The 11,509-nt window shown below is 32.6% G+C and overlaps 1 pseudogene; it reads left to right on the top strand.

The window, feature by feature from the left end:
* The first annotated feature begins 981 nt into the window (after nucleotides 1–981).
* Nucleotides 982–10,630, top strand: LOC149561268 (cytochrome P450 716B2-like; annotated as a pseudogene).
* The last annotated feature ends 879 nt before the right edge of the window (nucleotides 10,631–11,509 follow it).

Below are 11,509 nucleotides of genomic sequence, written 5' to 3' on the forward strand. Positions count from 1 at the left end.
TGATTTTTAATATTTAAAAACGTAGTGGAGGCACCTACTCATTTCTCATACATAATTAACCAAACTTTATTAATAAAAAAACTTTATTAGCAATTCTGTCTCCACACTTTATTAATCATAAACTCAAATGTAAATCTTACCACAGTGAAAGGGAGTTTTAAATAATAATAATAAAATAAGGGTCTGTTTGGCAAGCAGAATAGGAATACGTAATCTGGAATACATATTCCAAAAATTTTGAATTCTTTGTTTGGATGCACCAAAATGGAATTGGAATACGAAGTAAAATAGGAATACGTATTCCAATTTTGGCCCAAAATAGGGGTTTTGCAATTCCACCCAAATAGGTGTTATTGGAATACGTATTCCTATTCCAACTTTTTTTATTTTAGAAAACATAAATTTTGCGGTCCACGAATTCCCATCAAATATTGGCTAAACCAAACGGAGAACAAGGATACGTAGCCCCATTTTCTATTCCAAAATACGTATTTCTATTCCGCTCGCCAAAGCAACCTAAGGGTTCGTTTGGTGAGGGGAATAGGAATGCAAATTCTAGAATACGTATTCTGGAATAGAACGTATTCTTGTTCTCCGTTTGGTTTAGCCAATATTTGATAGGAATTCGCGGACCCAAAAATTTATGTTTTCTAAAATTAAAAAAAATGGAATAGGAATACGTATTTCAATACCCCCTATTTTGGTGGAATTGCAAAACCCCTTTTTTGGACCAAAAATGTAATACGTATTCCATTTTTGCTTCGTATTCCAATCCCGTTTTGGTGCATACAAACAAAAAATTCAAAAATTTTGGAATACATATTCCTATTCCACTGTGTCTCCCTTGGTAGGATTTGCCACTTCCGCAAGGTAGGTGTAATGGTACTATTTTACTCTCTTTACTTGTGTCATATTAATCACTTATTTTTTCATATAATTCAGTCGAACCCTTGTTTTTTCTATTAATCGAAATATTCAGCCATGGCGTTGTGGGAGATGTTCATTGTAACTGCGGCATTTGCGTGCGCTGTTTTCTATGTTCCATATGACGGCAGCTGTCTTTCTATGGGATTAGCTTTCATTTCCTGTGCTGTGGCAGGCATAGCATCTGCATCTGCTATATTTTATTGTCCTCTTGTCTGGGCAGCTAAAGGAAATATGCTCACTCGATTATCTGGAAATATGCTCACTCGATTATCTGAGCAGAATCCCTTACTGGGGAGAATCACTCGATTATCTGAGCTCATGGACTGATAAGCTCAACCCCGACATCTGGTAGGCACCAGCTAAATAGCCGAATTTTTGCACCGCATGGATTATCACGCCCTATGCACCATGGATACGCCTCATTGCCATACATATGATGGTCACCGTACTCTGTCACTGCTACAGATTTAAATAATTGAAATGCTGTTTAGTTTTGAACTTTAATGATTTATTTTTTAATTTTTTACTTTTAAATGTTTATTTTCTATGAAATAATATTTAATAATATATTTTATTTTCAATTTTTAGAATATTTTGTTTGTACTACTTACTTTTGTTTTTTAAGTATTATTATTTTATTACATTTATATGATATTGGTAATATAATAAATATAAGATTTTTGTAGTGAAATATATATTCAATTTTTTAGTAAAAATTTATGTTTAAATTTTTCTATTAAACTAATTTTAAAAATTGTATTATAATATATAATAAATAATTTGGAATATATATTATGATCTTTTTAAATAAAAGTATTTAACTAATTTTAAAAATAAATAATTAATATACATTACATTATTCTCAATGATCTATTATACCAAAAATTTATTCATACAAAATAATAACACTACTAGATTTTTTCATAAATCCTAAGTTTAATTATAAATTATTTTAAGTTTATAAATATTATTATTATTAAAATTATAAATATATATAACTTTTAATAATAAAGTAGATGTTTACTAAAAATAATAAAGTAAATGTTATTTTTTAGAAAATAATATGTATGAATTGTTGATACAAATAAAATTGACAAAAAAATAAGTTAAATATATAATTTTAATTTTTTATAAATATGATAATTTTAGAAATTATAAATACATATAATTTTTAATTTTCTTCTCAGTTCATAAGGTTGATTATACTAACAATCTCATGGAAGCTCAGGCTATTTTATATGCTGTGGAATAGTGTTGCTTGCGGGGATGGAGTAAGATTATTTGTGAGTCTGATTCCCAGGTGGTGGTGAACATGCTTTCTTCGCAAGAGCTTGAGGATGTTAGTTGGTAGCTGGCCACTATTGTTAAGCAAATTCTTTTCTTCTCTTCCTCTTTTCAGTTCATTAGGTTCATGTATATTCCTCGTGAATGGAATAGAACTGCTGATTATTTAGCCAAATGGGCTTCTAGTCATGATCTGGGTTGGAATATTAGGGAAAGGGGGCAACTGTCCTTTGAGATGGTGCAAGAATTTGATGATCTTGTTGCTCAGGATCGAGCTCCTTGTTGAGCTCTCCTTGTTGTATTCCTTTCTGTCTTAATAAATTTTTACCCCTCTTTTTGCATTAAATTAGATATTCATTTTTTAAAAATTTACTATATTTACACGTTAAATAATATGATTTTATAAATAATATATATTTTAGGTTTTAAAATATATCTTAAAATCAATTAAAAACATAAATAAATAAATTACAAAATATATAATAATAATAATACTAGGATAGAAAAGAAGTGATAAAATATACCTTATAAAAATAAAATTATGTAAGTTAAATAAAATTTAAAGATTGAAAATAAAAATTACAATTTAGAAAAGTAAATAGAATTTCATTTTTCAAAAAACTGTACAACTCTCCAAGTGATATAGTTTCGATATACTAAGTGTGTAGGAATAGGGTGATCTTTATGGTGACCATCATGTGCATGGCAATGAGATGCATCCATGGTGCATAGGGCACAAAAATTCATGCAGTGCAAAAATTTAGCTATTTAGCTAGTGCCTATACCTTTTACTTAGTTGTTGAGACACTGGCTGATAGTTCAAGTAATACCCAAAAAAATTGGTAGAATATGAGTTAATTTTGTAAAATGTAAGGATCATACAAGAGATAGTTTAAAATAATGTTAAACTAGACCTTATTACTTTTAGTGTGTTAATACTAGCAATGGCACCTTGGTGTGCAATAGGTATGCTGAATAAGTGTGGAGGTCAATTAAATTGGAGTAATTTACTGGCACCATAGAGAGTAATTTATTGACAATTGCTATGGTGCAACTTATTTGCACTAGTTGAATCCATTCCCATCCATGTTGCATACTCCATGTTGGATCATACCATGTCATCCTTACTTTTTGTCCCATCTATCATGTGAAAGAAAATTGCACACACGAAAGAAAATTGCACATGATAGACAGGACTTGTGAAACATAAGGATCATACAAGGGGTACCCAAAATTTTGTAAAATGTAAGGATCATACAAGAGGTAGCTAAAAATATTGTTAAACACTGTGTCTCATTACTTTTATTGTGTTAATACTAGTAATGCAACTGTGGTGTGCAATAGGTAGGCCTAATAGGTGTGGAGGTCAATTAAATTTACTTGGTAGGTATGGATAGTCAATTCAGTACAAGAATATTGCTTGGTAGAAATCTCTATCTCTATGAGGAATTAATGTTGTGAGAACCACAAAAGATTGTAGCATAGAGGACAATTTAACATAGGTATTTCATCAAATGAAAATATAACATCAACTTATTGAACATTGAATAATAGGTGTTCACATAAATTTCAAACCTATAAATTTGGGGCCATATGAAGAACCCTAAAAAAATCACTGCTAACTATTTCAAATTGGAGCAAGAATAGGTGGACCTCTAAATGAAATATTTTTTCTCCACGTGCTTTCGAATGATCCATGTTAAATAAAATTTGTTGTAAATGAGAAAAAATCATTCAATGAAAATGAAATTATAATTCGAAATTAACAACAAGTGGTTTGTTGGACACCAAGCAATTGGCATTTTACAACAAACATTGATTAAGACACTTTCAAACACGTATTGTATATTAATGAAAAGGACATGAGTAACAATCTCACACACAACAAAAAATCTATATTTTATACCCTCAAAACTAATAAATGACTAACAAAAGGCATTAAAGACTCAGTGGTCATTTCTTTCTAGTGTAAGGAAATGAGAAAGTTTGTGAGATCCATTATACATTACAAATAATTTTTTGAAATTATTTAATGGAGATAACAAAGTACTGACTAATTTAAAACCCACTAATATACTCCTGTGTTGATTCATGACTTTTACCAAAAGTGAAATCACATACCCATTTTCTTCCAAGCGCACATCTCCCATGAAAGAACAATCATGGAGACAGAGTGATTACCATTGAGGTGATTTAAAAAACATATCACTTATCACTTTTTAATAGTTTTCAACTAATTAAAAAATATAAAGTAATTCTTTATAGAAGCATGTGACATGATATTACAAAAATCAATTACTCTTTCCTATTGCACATATTTCTTTAAATTTATAACATGACCTTATAGAAAAAATTGGTCATGTTTATGTTTACAATTAGAAAGGGAGAGGGAAAACCATGCTTTCAACCTGTTACTTAGGGAAACACTTTTTTTAACTACAAGGCTAATATATAGATTATTTTGTATGTCTGGATTACAAGGTTAATATTTATTACTAAATGACACATCTTGACGCAAGGAAGGGTAGGGAAAACTAGGGCTAATAGCACACCCATCTCTCTGAACTGCAACCAAGGGAGGAAGAAGAGTAGAATACTTTTATTGATTCTTCAAATATTCAACATACGTGCCTAGCTGTAAGGCCTTTTGGGTTATGGCCAAATGCAAATTATAGTCATACACAAATATCAACAACAAATTCACAATTTCTAGTTCTGCTTTGCAATCTTCTTCAAAACTGCCTAAAAAACTCTTTACTACCCTAGTTCCTTACCTAAACACTCTATTTATATTAGCCAAAATGGCTTACAAATCATTCTAAAACAATGGAAATGCCACAAGTGGGCTCTCATCAAATATTAAATGAAAATAAAACTAATATTAAATACACAAGTTGACATGGATGGGCATGAAATTCAATCGATGAAAATAAGTTACACCATAGTAGGTGCCAGTAAATTACTCTCTATGGTGCCAGTAAATTATTCCCATTTAATTGGCCTCCACACTTATTCAATGTACCTATTGCACACCAAGGTTCCATTGCTAGAATTAACACACTAAAAGTAATAAGATCTAACATTTAATAGTATTTTTAACTAGCTCTTGTATGATCCTTACGTTTTACAAAATTAACTCATATTCTAGCCTCTTTTTTTTGGTACTGGTTGAACTATTAACCAACGTCTCAAAAACTAAGTAAAAGGTATAGGCAGTAGCTAAATAGCCAAATTTTTGCACCACATGGATTGTTGTGCCCTATGCACCATGGATGCGTCTCATTATCGTGCACATGATGGTCACCATAAAGATCACCCTAGTCCTGCATACTTAGTACACCGAAACTATGAGAGTTGTACAATTTTTTGAAAAATGAAATGCTATTTACTTTTGTAAATTGTAATTTTTATTTTAAATCTTTAAATTACAAAATTTTATTTTTATAAAGTACATTTTATCACTTCTTTTCTACCCTAGTATTATTATTATGTGTTTTCTAATATATTTATGTTTTAAATTGATTTTAAGATATATTTTAAAAGCTAAAATAAATATTATTCATAAAATCATATTTTTTAATGTGTAAATATAGTAAATTTTAAAAAAATAATAACTAATTTACTATTAAAAAGTATATGTATTTTTGTTGAGCAGGTTTGAATCTTGGATGTGGTATTTTTGTTAAGCAGGTGATGGAGGAATGCAGCATAATACATTGGGCTGGGCTCATAAGTGACAATCTAAATGAACAGTTGATGAATCTAGAGCATACAAGGAAATTTTACATGAAATCCTATGTCATCTACATGCTAGTATAGAGGACAAATTATGATGGACTACGATGCAAAGGATCGATTGGGAGCGAAAGCCAACACCTCAAAGTCCATGAATGTTACCCACAATTGCATTTGCATAGTAAGAACACTACAAAAGAGGCCACATATAAGAATGTCAATGGGTGCAATGAAGTTGGTTGAGGAATATGGTGCCTAGTTCATTTAGTTTCCTATGTTTTCATACATCCGAGTTCAAGGATTCTCTACAGAGCCATACAAACTTCCTAGGTATCCAATGGATAAGATGGTCTTGTTAGAGCTTACTTGACAACTTACTACCTATGACAAGATTCAGAAAGGGAAGAAGAAGTTGGGATTGCAGTTTCCAATTTCCATAGGAGAAGGGAAAACTGAGATATGCCCATGTCTAAAAGTTGCAGAGAAATCATTAGATGAGCTCCACTTCTTTCGCCTTTCACTTTATCCAAAGAGGAATGATTTTGATCCTTACAACAAGATCTCATCAGTAGGAGGATCAAAGTACCAACACAAGGTTCACCTTGAAGACTTTTGGGCAAATGCAGCAGACAAGAACGAGATTAGAAAAAGGTTGCATTCAAGACTACCATTGAACATTATTAGAACATGCAACATATTCAAGGTTCCTGATCAAATGGAGGAGGACCCAAACGTGATTCGAAAAGGATTCAATCTGGAAATGATAGCTCAACCATTTGATTGGAAGAAGAAAGAAATTATAGATCTCAAAACCCTTTCAAACCTAGTCTTAGATTTTACAAAGTGGTGGATTGAGTGTAAGCTTGAAAAATTAGTTGCACTAGCTAATGGATTCACATATAGGTTTCTTGGCCATAGACCACTTAGGGATGAAAGATCGGGACAAATATTTGAAGGGACTATTGAGGAAAGAGGAACTCCATCTGAAGATGTAGGAACCAAGAAAGCAAAGGAGGTGCCTCAAGAAAAGTGTCCTAGAATTGAGGAAGTCATCCAGGAACCTCAAAATAAGAAGCAAAAACATGGAGATGCTCCCTCTTCTCTGAGTCAAACTCCAAGTGTCCAAGAGATAGAAACTTTTGAAAGGTAGGATGTAGGGACAAGGATAAGGAGATTTGAGTAAGAAGAGAATTTGGATAGGCCAATTCATGATAGGCTGAGTATAAATGCCTATGAAAAGTCCATGCAAGAAAGAGGGAGAGATCAAGATATGGCTATAAAAAGAAGTCTTACTATGATCATAGAGCGAGAAATGATTAATGATGGAGATGGTCCACTAGAGGAAGAAACTCTAGGAGTAGCAATACATCTTCCAAGTGCTGAAGCTATAGTTCCTGAGGTTACAATGGATAGTCCAGGAGGTGAAGAGGAGATTGACATTTGAGTGGTCCAAAGGAAAGAACAATTGGTAATTTTGGGGGACCTAAGCATACCCATTTCAAAATGGTTGAGGCAATGAATTCAATTGTGTCAAAAAAGGGAGGTTGATCTAGCAATTGAATTATAGGAAATTTTGGACTGATCAAACCAATGAGAAGAGCAAGGGAAAGCAAAAAGATATACTAAATTCATCAGAGGAGAATCAGGATCCAGAATCTTGCAGATTGCAACTCCCACAGTTGACAAAGGGAAAAATCAAATTGCTCTAGATGAATATCATGTTACAGAAGTAAATCTTGGTCGGGCCTCCTGAGAGAAAATATTGGAAGAATTTGATGACTCCGCACAGGCTTTGAAGGATAGGTTGAAGAAAGTAGAAGAAGGGTATGAAAAGCAGAAAAGAGAAATTCGAGCCTTATGTCAGTACATCAATAACTTGCCTCATCTAGTAAGAGAGGAAGGTCCATCGTTTGTCCCTCCAACAGGTGTTTCCAATGAAGTGGTAGGTGATATTGACAGAATCAAGCGGATTTCTTAGGGTGCAAAGATTTGGATTGAAGGAATTTAGGAGGTAGCCTTCAAACATGCAGAAGAATTAGTGCATGTGGAAAATAGGGCATTGGATGCAATCTCTAGGATCCAGTGCATGGAGGAATCATGGGTAGATGAGCATATTTACTAAGAAGAGGTGATTGCCGACATTCAGAATATAATGGATACCCCAAGGCAAGAATTGATTGATGGTCGAGTTATTAGCAAGGGGGATGTCTATGATTTTATTCGATGGTACAGTGCAATGATCATGGCTAAGGAAATGTTTGAGAGCTTTACCAGGGAATCTAGTCGATGGAAAAATATTGTTGATAACATCAAGAAAGGAATATCAAATGCAGTTGCATCCTTGTTATCACAAAGATTGGGGGAAGAAGAAATGACAACTGATAATCTGAAAGTCAAGTTAGAGGAATTCTTTTAGCTAAATGTATATGTAAGAGATGATTTTGAGAACTTCTCCATCTTCTCAAATACAATGCACACTACTAAGGACTTACTACCAGATTGAGATGAAATCTTGGGAAAAGTAGAAAGAGCAATTATAGTTCTAGAATTTAAGGAAAGAATCTACACCAAGTATTAGTATAGAGGAGTTGGAAATAGTGTTAGATCGATTTTGATCTTTCAGGCAAAAAAAAATCAAGGATAGATGCATTAAATGCCTAGTGGGTGTGCATAGGGATCATTTATTACTCCCGCTCCTTAAATGAGCATGCATAGAGGGCATTTATTACCCACTATAGTAGTGGATTCCTTATGGCATTAATGTAGATTCCTTTCCATTGTCCTTACCCTAATTAGGGCTGATGTGGCACAATCTTGGCCATTGATTATTGTGATCATCCGGGCCACCTATTGTACTCGAGGGCCTATATAAAGGCTCCATTTCTAATTTGCAAGGGAGATTTTTTTGAGATTGTTGCTATGAGCTGCTGAGATAATAAAGTTTTCATTGAAGTTTGGTGAATACTTGATGTGTCTTAGTGCTTGCTTGTTCTCCTAAATTTCTTCAATTAGATTAAGTTTGGCATAGTCAATGTGTGGTGATTACAATGGAGAATATGATGGTGTATTGATGAATTCCTTTGGTTCATACTTTTGACATTTAGTGATTCGAATTCGCTGTGTAAATTTAGCCTGAACCTCTTTCATGAATATGTTCAACTTCTATCATTTGTATACATTGTTCTTTATGATGGTGTATGTGATGATAAGAAAATCTTTGGCATAACCCTTGAAGATTGCATTGGTTCACGCTTAGTTGTAGTATAACTTGGCAAAGCAGAATTCAGTAAATTAAGGAATTTGTCCACTAGAATACTATTTGTTGTTATCACTACCCTAAAGATTAGAATAGAATTCATAAACCCCATCCTATTGAATTTTTGTATATTCTATGAAAAATAAAAAAAAGTGCTTCATTGCAAAACCTTAAGACAGCTCTCACATCTAGTATGACTTGAAATGAATATAAATAAACACGTAAGGCCCCTTGTGATCATCAGAAAATCATATCAACCACCGATCTTATCCACAGTCAAGACCTGACATTAAAGGAACCTTGAAGTCATTGTATGATCTTCTAAGAATCTTAGCATACACAAGACTTTATTCAAGAGAGGATAATATATTTTGGTATTTTGTTCTACTATTTGGTGAGTCATAAAACACGCATCAATAGAACTTCACTATTATTTAACATGCATTCATGATATTACAATAACTCTTATTATTTTGTAGTCCAATAAATATTTAACATGATAAGCCATGAAGAAATCAAATAAGGACCATTTGTTGAAGTTTTCAATTCTATAAACTACAGATCTCTGAAGATGCATGTGTCTCCTTATTGTGATTACAACTTCCAATAAAGTAGAGGACAACTTTATTAGTATGGTGTTAAGGGTAAAGGAGGAAGGGAGTGGCGTTAATCTAAGCGACAGGGTGATTGCAGACAATTTGATGGATTTTTTCACTGGGGGATATGATACCTCTCCCTTTCACTAGATGTCTTACAAGAACTTCCTAAAGGTACCATTTTACCCTTGTTGTTCAAGAATAGGATTATATGTTTTTTATTTTAATTGTTTTTTCTAGATATAAATAGTGATCTTGTGATAAGTTAGATTGCCAAACAATCAAAGATAAGGTGGGAGTAAAGTACCTCACTTGGAATGAGATTAAATGAATGGATTATTTACATAATGTATGTAATAGCTGAAGGACTACACATCATGGCCTCTATTAACGGAGTATTTAAGAAATCTTGTATATGGAGGCTATACAATTCTCAAGGGATGGAAGGTAAATATCTAAACATTTTCTATACTTTTTATAAAGATGGTATTTGTTATAATCTTCCTCATTCGAATGTGACAATATATATTAATTGCAGGTTCATTTCTCCATCAGACAAAAAAATAACAAAGAGGAATACTTTAAAAGTCTAGAGATATTAGATCCAAATTGCTTCAATGAGAAATATGATCCATTTTCTTATATCCCTTTTCGGCAAGGCAATCAGATGTGCCCTAGAAATGAATTTGCAGAGATAGAGATGAAAGTGTTTCTCTATCATTTAGTGTTGAGATGTGATTTGAAATTGATGGACATAGATGAACCTACAAACATGTACTTCATGCTTAATCCCATGCAGGGATTATCTATATTGCTTAATCTAGTTGCTTGAGAAGATTCATGTTTATGACATGACAATAAATGATGTAACTAGTCCTTAATCTGCATACTTTCTAGATTCTATTATGATTCCTACTTTAAGTCTTCAATCCCCTGAATTTCACTTGTCGGCCATCAGCTTCATCACCTCTTAGTGGTTCTACCCCCAATTGGCCATCTACTAGTGGTGTTTCTTCTGCTCCAATTGCTCCAAGATGGTTAGGTTCTAGCAGAGATTCTGATTGGCCTTCCTGTTAATGGTTCTTTGTACCCCTTTTCTAGTTAGAAAGCAAAATGAGGAAGAAGAAGAAACAATTGATGATTGGTCCTTTGTGAACTCTAATTCTGATCCTACTAGTAATGTATAGGGAAAAAGAATGACTTTGATGCACCCCCATCTGATAATACATATTAGTAACATAGTGTTTTTACCTTGAGATTCTGCCCATATTTTCAATTGTTTTAATTTCTTGGTATTTGTCTTACATTTTAGAATTAATTTTATATTCTCCAAATTTTAAAATTTTGTTTTTTTAATTATATAGTAAATATTTTTATTAATAGTGTTGGCTAATTTCCAAACAAAGTGTAGCAAAGACAAAATCTAATAGCTTTTTTTTTAATTCTAAGCAACAATTTAATGTAATCAATAAACAACAATTTTAAATCTAAGCATTAGAATTCTCACAAATAAAAACTTACTTCTTTGTCAAGAGAGATGATGCTATGATGTTGGTTACTTGTTGCTTTCATAGTCAATTTTCTCAGAGATTGTTTTTTCCAATGGCTGATTTCCTCTTATGAATGATAATGAAAGGGATGCCAAGGAGAAAGGAAGGAAGCAGAGCGGCAACAACAAGGCAGCGTCCTTGATGACCATGGATTTTGACAT

This window comes from Cupressus sempervirens, chromosome 4 (genome assembly GCF_028749045.1).
Source record: "Cupressus sempervirens isolate cs-2001-9-10 chromosome 4, ASM2874904v1, whole genome shotgun sequence".
NCBI lineage: Eukaryota > Viridiplantae > Streptophyta > Pinopsida > Cupressales > Cupressaceae > Cupressus > Cupressus sempervirens.